Source organism: Heliangelus exortis, chromosome Z (genome assembly GCF_036169615.1).
Source record: "Heliangelus exortis chromosome Z, bHelExo1.hap1, whole genome shotgun sequence".
NCBI classification, from domain to species: Eukaryota; Metazoa; Chordata; class Aves; order Apodiformes; family Trochilidae; genus Heliangelus; species Heliangelus exortis.
This window is the reverse complement of record NC_092454.1, coordinates 14,284,862-14,302,538: the sequence shown is the minus strand read 5'-3', so window position 1 is coordinate 14,302,538 and position 17,677 is coordinate 14,284,862.

Sequence of the window (17,677 nt, the reverse complement as noted above, 5' to 3'; positions counted from 1 at the left end):
TCCAACTGCATCCTCACAAACAAATAAAAAAACCAATTAACATCTGCCCTTCCAAAGGTTTCAGAAATCACAGGCTATTTTTTATTTATCAACATTTTACAAGTACAGGAAGCATTATGATTCATTAAATTTTTCTTTCTAGACAATGCTCTAAATAACTTACCAGACTTTTTACCACTATAACTACCATTCTATAAACCACTCACCTCATCAGAATTACAGTGCTGAATAACTTCAAAGATCTCATTAGCCTATTTTCAATAATAGCTTTTAATGGAAAAAGTGTAAAAGGCAAGTGTATAGTATTCCTCACTACTAATCTCCTAGTTTCCCCATACTTTTCACCTCAGGATCTTCCTGAGCTGAATGTGGTTTCCACATGGTAACTCTTACTGGGTTCTTCCACCTTGAACTTGCCAGCCATCACTTGAGCCCAGTAGAGTTCCTACTTTCTACACCATCCTTTGGTGAGGAGGTGTACAAATCTGCATTCTCTTGTCCGAGCCTACTTTCTGCCAGCCTCACTTGAAATTCTCCAGTTCTTTTCCTGAAGGGAAAACTTGGGCCCTTTCCACTATTCCCACGTCACCCTTTTGTGATTTTATAGAGCATTATCTTCTCTCTCCAGTCATCTATTTTCTACACCAAAGAACACCAAATTACTAAGAAAGTATCACATTTTTATGAAGAGAGATGCACACTTTAAAATATTTACTAGCCTACAAACTTGGGAATGGGGTTTATCCCTAAGTATAAGTATTCATCAGCTACCTGTGTAAGTTCATAATTTCTGCCCTGACTCCACCATCGTTTATGTGCAACTTCCTTGACCCAATCTACATACTGTCTCTACATAGAGTCAGCCTGTAAATATCTGTGTATGCTTTTTAAGTCCTAATGGATAATAAATCAGCTCAGAGATTTCTAGCAGGCAAATAGAAGCTCTGTTCTATGGTTTCAGTGAGAAATAACTTCATTTACAATGAAGACTTTAAGGATTAAAGAGAAACTCACCAACAGTTTCCAGGATTTCGAAGTGCATTATCTCTCAAATTTGCCATGAGCAGTTTTTCTTATGCACAGACAGATTAATTTGATGCAATAATAAAAACCACTCCACAAACTATTACTATTACATTACAGCCCCACATAAGTTAAGTTGATGGTTAGACTTGGTGATTTTAGAGGTCTTTTCCAAGCATGACAGTTCTGTGTGATACTGTGTAAGTAATTCCATGAATTAGTCTAATTAACCCAGATACAGGGCAAGCACTGATATATCCATCCCATTTGTACACTATACACCTTGGATGACACATTTTATCTAGACGTAAATAAAGTGAAAGCTTTGGAATCTCACAAAGATTTTCTCTCAGCTACTTTTGAATGCCGCTCAGCTGATGACTGGCAGGATGCTCACTGCATGACATTTATGCATAAAACTTTGATAGTACTTCAGAGATGCCCACAAGAAGGATGCATCTCTGCCATGTGACACTTGCCTCCTTATACAGTAGAAATAATGACAGTAACAACAGTTTTAAAAATACTAGCTTCTGTCTTTTTCAACACAGGCCTGACATAAGCAGATGAAGGTACCCACCACGTTTCTATTACAGGAGACATTTGCCTGCTTGTCATTACCCACAGAGAGGTGCTGCATGGATGCTAACACTAATAACTGCAGACGGCCTCGGAGTTCCCTGCCACAGGGAATTAAGCCAAATTTTGCCAGCTGAAGTTAAATATTTCTACAGATCTGCTTCTCAAGGCAGAGGACCTTCATATCGTATCCACTTAGCCCCTTCTGCAAAAGCATGTGGATTTTGGTGCAGTATCTAGTCTAAGCATCTGCATTTCTCACCCTATGCAGAGAAAAACAAGGAAATCTCAAAAAGATATCCAACTTTACAAGAAAACCCACATTTTTAGCCTTCCTGTCATGTAGCAACACCTATTGCAAGGCTCCACAAGGTGTGCAGAAGGCCCCAGAAGTTCCCTATAGGCATGCAAAGTCCAGAACTAGCCACAGGTGAGTAAGTAGGTAAGGTGCTAATGCTGCTTTACTGAGCTCATTGATGGATTGGCTGGTCCACCCAGCACTCCCTCTAGCTCACTCAGATCTGCTACCAAATGCAATAGGTCCTTCTCCCCAAGCTGCAGGTAGGTTTTACCTTTCCTTTAGCAATATATATGCCAATTTTTCTTTGATTGTTAATTCCCAAGACTTTGCAGGGACTCATAATCAGATAAAAAGCTGTCTCTGAACAACAGATGCTAGAGACACATAAATCTGTAAGTATTTTCTGTGTTTAAACACTGAGGATCTACAGCTTGCTGGCAAGGAAGTTGAAGTTTTTTTCTTTTTGCTCTGGCAGCTTCCACATTTAGACAAAAATGGATAACCACATCGGCCCAAACCCCATAATCTTTTAATCTAAAATGTGTGGGTTTCTTTGCCCTTGGTGACATAGCATATACTGATTCATTTTTATGAGGTCTGTTTATGCATTTTCTGCATTGTTTTCCAGTTGCATCAGATTGTAGTATTTCTTTGCAGTATATCAATTACTTCTCTTAACTGAATGCAGATTAGATCTTCATTAACATACAAATGACATATCATGCTGATAGAAAACACATGAGATGAATAACACAGTTGACAAATAAGTAAAAAATACCAAATTCAAACTTATAATGGTGGCTACTGATGCAATAAGATGAAACACACTGACTATGATTGAGATTGGTTTATGAAAAAAGAAGTTACTTTACTTCATCTCATTAGCTATTCAAGTTCAGTTGCTAATTATAGACATTAGAATAATTGTTTTCTTGTTATGCAAATACAAGGTAACATATGAGATTCACAATTCTTATTTAAATTCTAGAATACCTAGTATGCCTTTCTTGTGCATCTGCATCTTTGTTATCTGGGCAGGTGTTCTGTAGCTTTCTACATACCCATGAACACATGCATACCTGCACTTAATCACACCACTTCAAGCAATGTGAGTTTCTAATCTTGGGGCTCTTTTTCCTGTTAGTTATGCACCTTTTGACCAAAGCAAAAGTAGCAGCAGAAACATGAGTGACAACAGAGAAAAAACAGCCAGTATAAAATCCATATTGTCTAAGTCAATAATCCTGGAGAGAAAATTAAAATATTAATGAGCCAGATGATAAAGAAACTCAGAACACTTGGTTCCCTACATTTCCACAGCTGTATCACTGAACTGTTAATGAACAAATATCCCTGTCCCATAATTACCTTACTCAGTTTTCACTTTTCTTTGAGCCAACTTTAGTCTCAGTCCTGGAAGTGGTGCCCTTTCCAGGGCTATTAACATTCATAAGCCTGCATATGTCAGAGAGGAGTCTAACTAGCCTGGAACAAAATTTGAGGTCTGTCCTCACTGATGGAGGGGAAACATCACAGAATCACAGAATGGCTTGGAAGAGACCTTAAAGTTCATCTTGTTCCAACCCTCCTGCATGGGCAGGGGCACCTTCCACTAGACCAGGGTGCTCAAGGCTCCTTCCAACTTGGTCTTGAACACTTCCAGGAAGGGGGCAGCCACAATTTCTCCATGCAGCCTGTGCCAATGTCTCCAGAGTCTCACTGCTCTCATGAGGAAGAATTTTTCCTGATGTCTAACTTAAATCTCCCTCTTAAAGGGAAGAGGAGGGACACTCAGGAGGGACCTTGAAAGTGGCTCCTCCACTATAGCTCTGTGGTGGGTAAGGTCTAGCAGGAGGTAATACAATTCCATTACCTAGTCTGGCAGAGGTCCTCCAGCTCCCCAATAGAGAAGTTCTGCCATGCACATACCCTCCATGGTCTCAGAAAAAGGACAAGGAGAAAGGTGTGCTGAGGAAATCTGGGTGTAGGTGCCAGAAACCAGACAAACAGATAGTGGGGTCCCATAGAGAAAATTCTGGTCCCACAACAGAACCAGGTGATTTGAGAACATGGAAATAATGTGGAATAAGTGAAACTATGGGGGGAAAAAAGCCTCCTTGCCCCAAACCACAACCTCTTTTCAACCCAATTATAGCTAGTTTACTGGTTTCACAATACTTTGTGGTACTGCAATACTTTTTGGTACTGCAATACTTTTCGGTGTTGGTTTTGAAAAGAATTCAAATCTATCACTCATCATGACTATGTACTGAGTTAGCAGAAAAATAAATGTACAGTCTTACTTAACTTTCACTTCTCCAAGCAGACAAGCTGTGGGGCCCCAGAGTTTGTCCTGTACCCTTGGTGGAATTAATTATCAAAGAGCCAGACAACAGTGGAGGAGTGGAACTGTGTCTCTCAAGTCAGTTGACTGGAAAGAAATAGGTTGGACACTTTATTTTGTAAATGGAAGGACACTTTTCTCCCTGTTCCTTTTTTCCCTTTACTCCTGACATGGGCTAGAGCCTCTGCAAAATCCCCTGCCCTGTGTAGTGAAGGACCTTGCTTTTCCATTCTGACACTCTAGAAGAAGCCAGCTGAGCAAGAGATGTGTTGCTGCAGAAGCAGATTGACTCTGTGAAATTGCTCTCTTAACTCTCCTCTCTTACTCTCTATACTTCTGGACTTTGTGCTGCATATATAAAACAGAGGAGCCCGTATGAACTTCTGTTCCCAGTTCCCCATTTCAGTTACAAATTCCTGTAATTAGGTTCCGGAATATTTTTACTGCACTGACCTTGTATGTTCTTTTCAAAAAGTTAGATGGGAACTGATGGGGTTTTAACACCTCATGTAAAAAGGCAATTACTAAAATGAAGTCTTGCAGTACTCTTTGAAGCACAATCCTTTGCCTGGACTTCATGTTTCTGTAAGGGCAAACATGATAGAAGCAAGCAGCAAATAGAGCATTATTTACAAAGCAGATACCTTTAGCTCTTGTAAGGGTACTGATGTACAGGAAGAGCCAGGGAAGGATATCATGGTTGTCCTCCTATGGTGGTGTCTCCTGGAACTATAGATCACTAGTACTAATTCTGCTAGAAGTTTGGGTATTACCTGCTAGGAATTTGACTGAGACCAGACACAGAATTTAAATACAAACTCCACAGCTCAAAGCAACAACTGAAGATTTCAACAAGGATCTTTCCCCAGTGTGCTGGTTCAGAGCACCTGCAGTGTAATTCAGGTTCACTGTTCAGTTTATCCCAGCACCCTTGGCCAGCACAAGCCTTCTTGACAAAAATATATATATGCAAGGTGCATAATGAGTATTGTGGATTTTAGCCTTCTCTGTGCCTCCTAATTCTTTCCCTCTGCTGCTGGCCTTATACTGACTGAAAGTTTTCCTTCCTATCTGACCAATGTTCATATAACTTTTTCACTGTGTGTAACTTCTGCTACACATTCTGTCTGGTCTTGTATTATTCAGTTTTCTATACTGAGATGCTGAGAGTACCAATCGTGGATTTACTCACACTCAGGTGTATTGCTCAGGACCTGTTGTCAGTACACTTAGGTACTTTGATGAGGATGGATGGCAGTAGGTGATTGGGTTTTTTAAAGTATTTTGACTTACCTATAACAAGAGTCCTGGTATAGTTACCTATAACTAGAGTCCCCCTAGGCTCAAGTCCCTGGTTGCCAGCAAACCAAAATAATAAGCAGGTACCTAGGGAGTTGAGATGGGATCTGTACTTTGAATATTTAGTGAAATTAATGCCAAAAATTAAGTAATGATGTACATATGCAAATCTAAATACCATAACACATCTCTATTTTTCTGCAAGGCAGATAGAATAATAGGCATGTTCTTCAAGGGAGGGAAAACCCAGATTTGAGGGGATGGCAAGGCAGAGAGCAGAGTGGTCTCACAACAGGAGCCCAAAGTGTCCAAAGAAAATGAGCAGAGAAATGAAAAAACGAGCAGTGGCAGCAGCCAGGGTCAGCCACAGTCCACTGACTGCTGGACACCTCTGGAGGGATGAGACAGGTCTGAGGTCAAGCCAAAAGTCAGACTGGTGAAGGCAAGCTGAGGATCAGGAGAGCACAGAGGCTGTTCCATCACACCTGAACTGTGTAGCTCAGGCAAGGCCTGAGAGCAAGGGTATGATCCTGACCATAGTACCCAAGCCAAGAACCACCCCAAAGCAGATTTCTGATTATCAATTTTTTTCACAGCATCTTGATCCAAGGTTATGCAGCTGTGCTGTATCAAAGCTAACACAGTTGTCTAGGATGGGAGGAAAATTTCACAGTGCCCTGGAAGGTTTCTGGCAGCTACCACTGAGGACTTTATTAATTTTCATTATTAGTACCTACACTCTGCATCTGGGCCATGGATGATACCTAAGACAGTACAGGACTAGACCCTGGGATCTGCTAGGCTTCAATAGTTTTGCATTTGTTTGATGTGATAGGACTTTGAAATTGCAATATCATCAGCACAGTGCCTATCACTGCTAAATAGAAATGTGAATAGGTGCAGAGCATATTTCCATGCAATGTCCCCACTAAATCTCAAACTATATCCTCAGTATGCTGCAAATCTAGAAGAAAATGTCCACAACCACACTAGGGAGACCTGTTTGCTTTTGGCAGGTGTCTGTTAGAGAGTATACCACTCCTAGAAGGAGGTAGATGCATGAATTCCCCATAATTTAAATCACAAGCTCACTATCCTCTGACTGTTTTTTTCCTGTAAAAGGTACACACATTTTCCAGACAAGAGCTTTCAATCAACACAAAAAAAGTTAAAAACATAGCAATACTAAAAAAAATTGTATTTGTCTCAACTGGGGCTTTATGCTAAGGATGATACAAAAGCCTGAGGCACTTACAAGACAACTGTGGAAGCTAAGATGTGTAAGGTGATGTCTAAGCTCAGTAGAGTCCTTAAGGTCAGTATAGCCTTAAGGATTTCAGTGGTAAGTAGCTAAATAGCTTCTAAGAGCTAGTCCTATCCAGTACCAAAATTCTGTGAATGTATTCTGAAACACTTAAGGGCATAATCAGAGAAGATTGGAAACAGAAAGTAAATACACGGGAGAGATGAAGACAAGGCATTTTGGTACACAGTTTTCGTCTGCTTTGGAGCAGTACACATCAAAGGGTGTATGGGCAATGGATCTTCTTCCAGCATTGGTTATGGGAGCTACTGGGATCAGCTGGAAGAATAACTCATATCAGTCAGGTCCATTGCTACAGTGGCCCTTGTAACAACAGTTAGAAACATTAATGTGCACTATCACCACTACACCAGCCTGCATGCTTAAACAGTGTTCCTTACAGGAGCTACATCTGTAGACTCCCAAGTAACCTCCCTGTTCATCTTGTCTGCCCTGTCACTAAAACACAGTGTGTTCTGCATCAGACACTTGGAAGAATTTTTCTGCTCTTGATCACCTCCCATGCTCTGGTCTACAAGGCTATATCTTGAGAACAGGAGCCACAGCTCAGATGGTTGAATGTCAGATGACAGCTCAATGTAAGAGACCAGTAGAAGACACATGCTTATTTGTTGTTTACAATTTTTTAATATTTTTTTACTTTGGGCATTTAAACTTTTAAATTGTATGGGCTTGTCCCTCAAAAATGTTAAAAATAGTTATTTAAAATATGAATTTTTTTAGCCCGTAACCAAAGCTAACCAGTTTGTACCTTCAAGATCTGAGGATTCTCCAAGGCTGAAATGGAACAGTCATGTGTGAAGTCCCGTGAAAAGGCAGTGCAACACCACATAACATCAGAAAATTAATTACTGCAGTATTTACAAGGTTCCACACAGGAACCTCCACATGGGAACTCAATCCACCCTTGAGATCAACTTTGTTGCAGATGATAACAAAGTTTCTGAAATTACAGTGCTAGAGAGGACCATAATTCCAGGCTCCTACAGTCACAGACAGCAATGTAAAGAGTTCTTCAGTCCAGAAGGGTCCCCACAAACCACAGAATACTTCCCAATACCCTGTAACAAGCCTACAACCTATGGTGTGAAAGACCAAAAGCCACAAGGAAGGCAGTATGCCACAGGAAGAGGGCAGGAAGGATTCAGCTCACCACCACCACCATCTTTGGTCACTGCAGAAGCAATGCTCCTGGGAGATTAATGTTTTGTGAATTTGTCTTGGGTTGTGCCATTTTGATTTGATAGCTACTAGTTAAATAAATTTTCACTCCTGTTAGATACATTAAAAAGTCTGTAAAATAAGCCCAAATATGGTATTTCATTATTAAGAGAAAGTTAACCATTTAGTTAACAATTTTCAGTCATCTGTGTTAACTACTATTGTGCTGCCTCCCAAAGTAGGTGTGTGTTAGCAAAGGTCAAGTACAGATACAGGTATGATACTAAACCGATGTGTCCTTCCCTGTTCAGTAGCAACTGAAGAAAATTTTCTTCAGCGTACATCACAAACTGTATTTGAGAAAACCAAACTGAAAATATGTTTGAGGCAGAAACCTGTGATTTTCCTTTTCTATTTTAAAGCTCCCAAATTTGGAGTAAAGCCCAAATTCAGATTTTGCTCTCTCAAAATATCCTCTGCGTATCTGGTTGGGTTAGTGGTTAGTTTGTTTCTGTGCTTCCTACATGATAAATGATACCCATGGTCACACTTAACCTAGCACATAATTTTATTGCATTTGCAAAAGAAAAGCAACAACAAAAGAAATGAAGTTTGATTTCAGAGAGATGTAGAGCCAACTTAGACTTGGCAGGCAAATGTTGGTTTTAAAAGTGGGCTGACAGACCTCCCAAAATATAAAAAATATGGCATCAAAATATGCCAAAATGGGAATTTTGTTTTCTTGCAAAATTAGAGTATAGTCTTTTCCCTTCATTGCAGTTTTGCTGTCTAGCATATAGACTATTTTCTTAAAAAAACTCTGAATCCTGCTGTTCTCAGTAGGAGTTGCATATTATGGCAGAACTGCTGGAAATCTTCCTTAGAATGACTGAGATGTTTTTGCAGGGTGTCAACTTCCAAGTCATCATTAATGTTTACAGTCTCAATAGCAGCTTGCATTGCTATAGTAACCCTTAAAGGAACATTTCTAACAGAAAAGTAAAATAAAAGGAAGCCACATTTTCACCAAACATTCATAATACAGGAATTGTTCAAGGGCTATTTCAGTAATTTAAATTTTAAACAAAGGCAAGCTAAAGAAAAAGAGTGGTTCTCATACTAGCAGATCAGTTTTATATAGTGCTTCCTGATGGGATGTGACAGAACTTGGATAGATGCCCCCTCTTAAAAAATCTAACTTTTGTCATCTCCAATTGAAGCAAGTAAGGGATGGAGTTAAGGAAAACAGGGCTTCTTGCCAGAAATCTTTTTTTGGAGGAATTCTGTGGCTATTTGTGCAGAAAATAATTCTACCATGATCTTTACCTCTAGATTGAATTACAAAAAACAAAGCTGTCTTCTGAGAATTTAGTGCCATGCACAATAGAGACATCATTGACAGAGTAGTTTTTGGTCTAGTATCACCTGCTCCACTTGGGCTATGATATATGCAGTAACCATTCTCCTAAGCAGAAGCAAACTGTGAGACCTCATATATTTTTATATTCAGATTCATGCAGACAAATGTGTTGCATTACACTGTTTAACAAAAAGCCAAACTTATTTCATAAAGCAGTAGTCTAGTAACTTGCATTTACTAGGAAAATCCTGAATCCATTTTACCAACCATTTGTCTCCTAATAACAAGTGTGTTCACATCTCCCAGACAGTTTGGAACGCTAGAGCTGGGGAGATTCAATCAAATTTGAGTGTTCTCAGATTTGTCAAATCATAACAATTTTATGATGTTGCAAATGTCTTTTAAGCATGTTTTACATTAGTTATGACAAAGGGAAGCACAATTTGACTTGTAAAAATATCAAACTCTGAAAAGCAGCAAGAGGAAGCTTTTTATGAAAAAACATTCAGCAAACAGGAAGTCTAGAGGAATTAGCAAAGTCCAAGAAGTAAGATTCATATCCTGATGCTATTCTTACAAGTACTCTACAGACTTTATGTGTGTAAACTCAGAAAATGGCTTTGCCTGAATTTTCTTACTAGTCTGAGTAAAGCAAAGGCAAATGCACATGGTCAAAGCCACAGAGTGTCAAAGGTCCCAGACCTCAGGTGCCTAAGAAAATGAAACAGGAATGAAAAAAGATGAAACAGGAATCATCTTAGGCTGCTAAAGCTCAATACTACAAAGACAATTTATTAAAGATCTGTTCTTTTCAGACTTTCAAGCTACAAAATTGGGAGAACAAGGTGATGTAGTGAAACGAAGCTGTGGACCCTGCAGACTTGACAGTGATCATACTGTCTTGTGTATCCAATATTGGCAAGCCTCAATCTTCAGGGCCCATATGGGCTCCCACAAGCACCAAAAAGCCAAGCCTCCATTTTCTGGTATGGGTCAGAAACATGAAGAAGACGTTTGCATAATGATCCTCTCTGTCCCTTTATGTAAATGAAAAGCAAAGGCTCTGTGTGACATATAAAAGATTTAGATACAGGAAGAATGGGTCAACCTGAGCAAAATTTTGTTTGCCAAATTTTGTAAATTTAAGAATAAATGAAATTACACATACATGGAAAGAGAAGGGTCAGTATAAATGGTCTCCAAATGTGCATGTCATTGATATGTGGGTGTGTCTGCTCATGAAGGCTGTTACAAAGCTTGCATTTGACGACCTGATTTTCAGACACTGACGAAATAAAGAACAGGAAGGAAAAGACAATAATTTTACTGCTTCCCTCATGGTGTGCTATTTACAAGGTAGAAAAGGCAGTGCAAAAATGGAAGTTGCCAATAGGGTAGCAAGGCTACCAAGAAGGCAAGGACACCTACAAGAAGATATTATTCTAGAAAAATGTATGATGGGCAACCAGACAATGCTAGCTGGAGGGGTAGTTCCAGAGAATTAAAGAAAGAGAACCAGACAACTAGCAAAGGTTGTACACCCACTCTTGCATGAAAAGAGCAGAAATAGTTCTGGGAATTTCTGAGAAATAGCCAAAGTGAGAAGAAAAGCATAACAAAAGGTAAAGGGCACAAAGAGGATTGATTGTTCTCCCCATAGCATGTATTATATGACCAACATCCATATACCACAAATATATTATTTATTTTCTAGAAGTTATCACCTCTCTAACCTCAAAGGTGTTAATGGTATTAAGAGTATGGAAGAAAACAACTTACCCAGGGCCCAGCTTGAAAAAAGTGGAAGCCTTTGATCAAGCAGATTAACTTTAATATTTGCATAGGAGACCTGAGCTCTAAGCCCACTTTGTATGCAAAGTTACTCTGCAGCATAACCCCACTCTCTCTAAATTCCAGACAACAGAAGCAATTTACTTATAAAGGCCCCTGAGAATGCAGAATATAAATGTTAAATTCTGTGTTTGGATGGAATTAGATCTGCACATAAAATACCGAAAATTTATTCCACTATGCTATACGTTCTTCTAACCTAGAAGAACAAAGGCTAAAAGAAAGATGAGCAGATAAACAAAACTGTTTAAATCAACTCTTTCCACATGACTGCATTGCATATCTTCATCCAAAAAAAGTTATTTAAAAGTATTTATAGTACCTTTTGAATATTGTCATATAAAAATACCAGGGTTAGCCTTTCAGAGCAGCATACTACTGTAGGATGCACTAACAGAATCGGGACAACATAGCACTATTTTGGGTGGCTTTCTGAAAGTATGTTATCATGATTTAGACAGTAACTGGACAGTGACAGATACTCTCTGTTATTCCCCACTACTCTCACAGAGGAAGATGAAGAAGAGAATAAGAGAGAGACACTTCTGGTTTGGAATTTAAAACTTGCATAGGCTTAGTGACAAAGCAATAGAAAATTAAAAATGTATGTACAAATACGTAAATATGGAGCTCTCCCTCCTTAGTTGTTAGCTGGTTCCCAATCAGAAAAGTCCCACACTGGACTGGGCACCATATGGGGATAACCAAGACCAGGGTCCCCGTGACAGTTCAACACAGTCTTAGAGCAGCCAAGATGGTCCTACTTGGGAAGGCAGCAGAGAACCTGCCTTGGTGAATGATGTTCTTTCTTCGTGAAGAAATGAGGAAGAGTGGCAGCAGCAGCAGGAGCAGCAACAGCAGGAGTCACCTGACCCATCCTTTCCTTGCAAAGGCTCAGCTGCTCCCCATTTGGCCCAGCTGGCAGTTTCTGGTGGTGTACCAGGCAGGGTTTTCTATCTTGATCCTCTCAAACCAGGATATACATGAACACAGAAAGGCTTTTAGCCAAAGTAGATTGCAAACAGAAGAGGAAAGAACCTTTTGTATGGCTTTCTTCTTGTATGACTTGACATCTTCTGTATGACCAATCCCAACAGTCTTGTTTCCTGGATTTGACTACTTCTGAGCTGAACATAAAGCTAAGGTCACAGTCTTACCACATAATATAGCTAATACCTTTTGAGCACTAGTTTATACTCATTTGGACTCCTTAGGTACATTCTTATTTACATGATCAAATTCAAAGATAAGGCTTAATTCTTAGAATTTCAGAATGAGATATACTATCTCAGGTTCCCTTTTTCTCCATCGACCTACTTAGTAACTACAGAGGTAATCTTTAAAAATGCATAGTGGCAAGAATGTCTACACCTGACAATGTAACATCAAATAAGATTCTGTGTTTTTTGATAAATTCTTCTGGATTTACTTAAATCTAAATTGTGTGTAATGTGTAATATACGCAGCTTCACTTCACACATCATAAGAGTGAAGGACAAGCTTTCATATTTACACATATGGACAAAGAATTGTACATCTTGCCAAAGACAAGTTTCAGTGAACTGAATATAGTATGGCTAGATTTACAAAAATCAAGGCATTTTTGGCAGAATTTGCAAACACAGTTAAGCAGGCCAATGGTCCAACTCCAGCTATCAATCTGTACAGGTTAGTAATAGTGGACTAGACCCAAGAAGAGGCTCACATGTTTGGATGCTGAATATTATGAACCCCAGGAGTCGGCACTCAACTGTGGACTCAAAAAAAAACAGAGCTAGAATATATAACATGCAAAACCAGAAGGAGCTACAGCCAGCCAACCTGAAACACCTCCAAGGTGGATGCACCAGGAAACTCTCCCTCTCTTCTGGACATAGCACATCTCCAGAAAAGAAGTACACCATGGCCAAAGTCCCCTCCTGTATGCAGGAATGTACATGCACATGCACTGTCATCTGGACCACAAATACTGGCCACACCTTCTTCAAAACAGGAAGTGGTCTCCTCCCTCTGTTTGGAGGGTATTCTCACAGTCAGAGAACACAGCTTGGATATTAGCTTTTCTTCATCTTGATGGATGCCAAACAAAATGCTGTGTTTATTTATTTAATATGGGTGGGGGTACTGTATTCTTTCAAATGAGATTATAGAATCATAGAATTTTCAGGTTTGGAAGGGACCTTTAGGACCATGTAGTTCCAACCCCCCTGCCATGGGCAGGGACACCTCCTACAAGATCAGGTTACTCAGAGTCCTGTCCAGCCTGATCTTAAAATCTTTCAGGGATGGGGCTTCTCTGGGCAACCTGTTCCAGTGTCTCACCACTCTCATGGTGAAGAACTTCTTCCCAACTTCCAATCTAATTTTCCCTCCTCTAGATTGTATCCATTCCCCCTATTCTCATCACTACCTGACATTCTATTATTGTCTCCCAGGATATTTTCTCCTCAGATACATTTATGGTCCTTTTTCACCATACCAATGACAAAGCACTGGGTTTCAGTGATGGAAAAGTCACTTCTGATTTAACTAAAATAAGCTGGCTGGTGAGCCAAGCACAGCTATTCTAGGAACAGAGGCACTGTGAAGGCTACACCCCACATGCCTGCCCTCCACACCAGTATACATCCACAGAGAGGCCCAAGGCAAACTGTCTGCAGACAAGAGAAGATATGAAAAACTGCTGAATGATTCCACAATATTTTGGAAGCCTTTGTTGTGCTGATGGGCACAACAGGACTGGGGGACTAAAGCACTATAGTCATAGAATCGTAGAGTGTCAGGTTGGAAGGGACCTCAATGATCATCTGGTGCAACCTGTTTAGTATCTGTTGGAGTTGCTAAGTTTTTTTTAGCAGGGGCTTGTGCTGGTTGTGTGAGTGAAGAGGTCTGGCTGTAGGTGTGCTGCAAGGAAAGGATCCTACCATAATGGCAGCACCTCCATAATTCCAGTCCTAAAATTCACCATCTCTTCCCTGAGGCATGGCTGAAGCTTGGCAAGTCATCCTTTCTCAGACATATATTAGCAATCATCATCTGAGAGAGAGGTTAGCTTTGGAAAACACCACTGAAGGTGATCTAAAATTATCTCTTACCTCACACTGCAGCTGGTTAAGGCAAAGACTAACAGAGCTGAAGGACAATAGCTCTTACAATTCTAGTCAATCATTTTTAAATACCTGTACATATTACCAATTTAAACTCCTGTGGCAGCCTAAGCCTGAGAAGAGCAGACTTGGGCCCAAACAAACAAGCCTTCAATTAAATAATTATTCAGGAGAAATTATTTCCAAGACAAGTTTAAAGTCTGTTGTTGATCCAGCATTTGGGTACTGTGTCTGCTAAAATTCATTTCTCAGAGGTATGCCTGAAGCTATACTAAAATGATACATATAGATTGTGATTTAAAATTTTAAAGTAGCAAGGATGCTTTGTGCTTCAGATACTCTGTGGACTTTAACTGAATTTATAAAAATAAGTGGTCAGCAAGTCCAAGTCACATGAGAAACTTGGCTGAGAAGTCCAAAGGCTGAAGTACAAATTCTTCCTTCATGCTTCCTTTGACATACTTTTCTTTCTCCAGTTGACAGCAGTGAAGCTTCACTGAAAATGTACTTTCTAGACCAGTTTTCTATTACTTTTCATTCCCATATATTCCAAAGTGAGAATTCTCTAGAGACAACCTAAGCATCTGAAAACTCCTTCATTCCTGTCATTTTTTTTTTTCACACTCACACAAGTTTGCAAGTCCTCTTACTTTAACTCCCTTACTCTGTGGCTGCAACATCTGTAGCAGTGCAGAGAAGTGTACAAGAGCAGACAGTTTACCTTATGGCAAATTCCATGGAAGTATTTAAAGTTCAAATGAAATTCCAGCATTCAAAGCATGAGGTTTAAGGAAAAAAGTCACAGGTCTGTCAATGAAAATTTTAATTATGGACAAGAAGACACACTTATATTAAAGCCTACAAAGGCAGTGACACCACTGTGGAATCACATTCCAATAAAATCTCAAAAGATTACTCTAATAATAAACCATGCATTCCTGAGCAAGCCATTGCAAGATTAGCTATCACACTGCTTTGCTGCAAGCAGATTTTTCACAAAATGTTATTGATACCACTTTCAAGGCATTCATGAAAGTTGATGTCTTCTGAAGGTCCCTTCACTTTGGTGTTTTTACTTCACACTACTATCTCAATCTCCTCCCAGGCTGGAATCCCAGCGATCCTAAAGACAGACTGTGGTTTGGGCATAGTTAAGGTCCGGAAAAGAGATAGAAAAACTCGCTGAGGTGAAGGTTTGCAGCTGCAGCTTGAAGATAATTTTAGACCTTCAGAAATGGCTTGTGTTTGGGAAGTGCTGAGACTGATAATACTGTTATGCGCAATAAGCGGTTAACTTAAATAAAAAAAACCTTGGGAAGGGACTGAACCTAAGCCAGCAATAGTAAAATCAGACAAAACAAGTATGTGAAAAAGAGTCCTTGTTCTGGGAAACATAGCAGTCTGCCTCTACTATAATCTTTTGATAATCAGGCTTAAGGTCCTAACAGCCATTGTCCATTTGATTCTGTTTTTACTGTAGAAAAGTCCTTTTACTCTTCCTAAAGTGTCAAGGATGCTCTTTAAGTCCTGAAGACCAGTATAAATGAAATAATTGAAATCCCCTGGGGCTTTCTGTCTGGATTCCTCCTGCATTCAGAAGGCAATCCTATTACATGCCTAATGTCCTGAATTCAGTTCTGAACTCTAGTGCTTAGCTCACCAATGTGGGACATCAGGGGAGCTATTCTAAGTTAAGTAACAAAATAGATAGTGCAGTTCTTCAAGGCTTGAGATATTTTTTATTATTATTATTCTCTAAGAAAAAAAAAAGGGTTTTTTCCAGTTAGTTATTAACCTTTTCTCAACTAAGAAGTTCTTCCATGAAATTATTAGCAATGTCCCAAGTACAGGTAGATAGTAGAGGACTTCTTGGAATTTATGTAGCAGATGTAATTTCACTGCACCTCAAAAAAGACTCAAACTGCTCTCTGTTGGCAAATGGAAAGTGTTTTTGTCTCATTGAAATTCAACAACAAATATTATGTCAGCTTTGTAACCATTAGTGCCACCAGTCAAGGTACCTCAGTGAAATGTGCCTGGGTTTGGTGTTGGGCATAACCCTGCTTATGCCAGCACCAGGCTGAGATGCTTTATAGGTGTTTCTTTGTTACTTACTGCATCATGTTTAAAGCAGGCACAATGTCATCCTTCATGTTAGGCAGTCTAAGTCCTACTTGCACACTGAGTGATTTTAAAAAATAGTTAAAGCATTTTTCATTAAAATATATACTGTCCCAGGACCAAGAAGCTCCAGTCCTGCTGGAAGGCATCTAGCACAAAGTGTTCAAAACAATGTACAGTGCAGTGCAAGATGTACAAATCCAACATTGTTAAACATGGATACAGCAGTGTCCCAAGAAATTCACATGTAGTCCTCCAAATACCCACATGTGTAGCCAGCAAGCTGTTAATTGTAGCAAATGCCTCCTTACTTATGTAGCATGCACTTCCTTCCATGAACACTAAGCTAGTGTATAAAAATACGTCCCTCATGTCCTTTTTGGTTAAAATTAGCACTTCTGAAATGAAAGGCAGAAACAGGCAAGTGAGTTGCAACTGTCAGCTTTTAGTCACTTCAGGCATGCACAGAGCTCCTAGCACTTTTGCTATTCGTAAAGTACCACACCAATCCGAAGAAGTACTGTACTATTTGGTAGCTTAGCATGTGGATGGTTACCATCCACCAGTTTTGAACCCTGAACTCCCCAGTGGCAAAATCATTTTGCATTAAATATTTGTCTCTTCCAAAACTCTTAGAAATACTTATCAAAGATATTGAAAACAAGGGGGAAAAAGTATTGCTCTTTTTAAATCAGGTGTTGTTGTAGGCAGCACTATCAGTTTTCCACACTGTTATTCTGCACTGATTTGGGAAAATAGATGTTAGGCTAAGTTCACAGCCTTGAGGAAAAAAATAAAAAAATAAGTTCTGCTACAAGGACAAAAATGTGATTTTTTTATCAGAGGCTCTTTCACACAAGTTGGAAAACAGCTCTACTGCCCTGGGACACAAAACATGATAAATGTTTGAATAAAGAAGAGTGGGAAGTACAAAGATCAGGTCTGGATGTGACCCAGAAACTGCATTGCACTGACCCAATGTTTTTGGTTCAGCTAGCCACAGGTTTGGGGTGGGGGAGAGGGTGGTATTTTTGTTTTGGTATTTTTGGAAAAAAAAAAAAAAAATGAAAAAAAAAACTTTTGTTAAAAAAGCTGTTGGTTTGAACACTTGGACATTTTAACACCACCATCACCGCACCCACGTTTATGCAGACTCATGAGAGGACCCATTTTCTAAAGGAGCATTTCAGGCCCACCACTGCCCAAG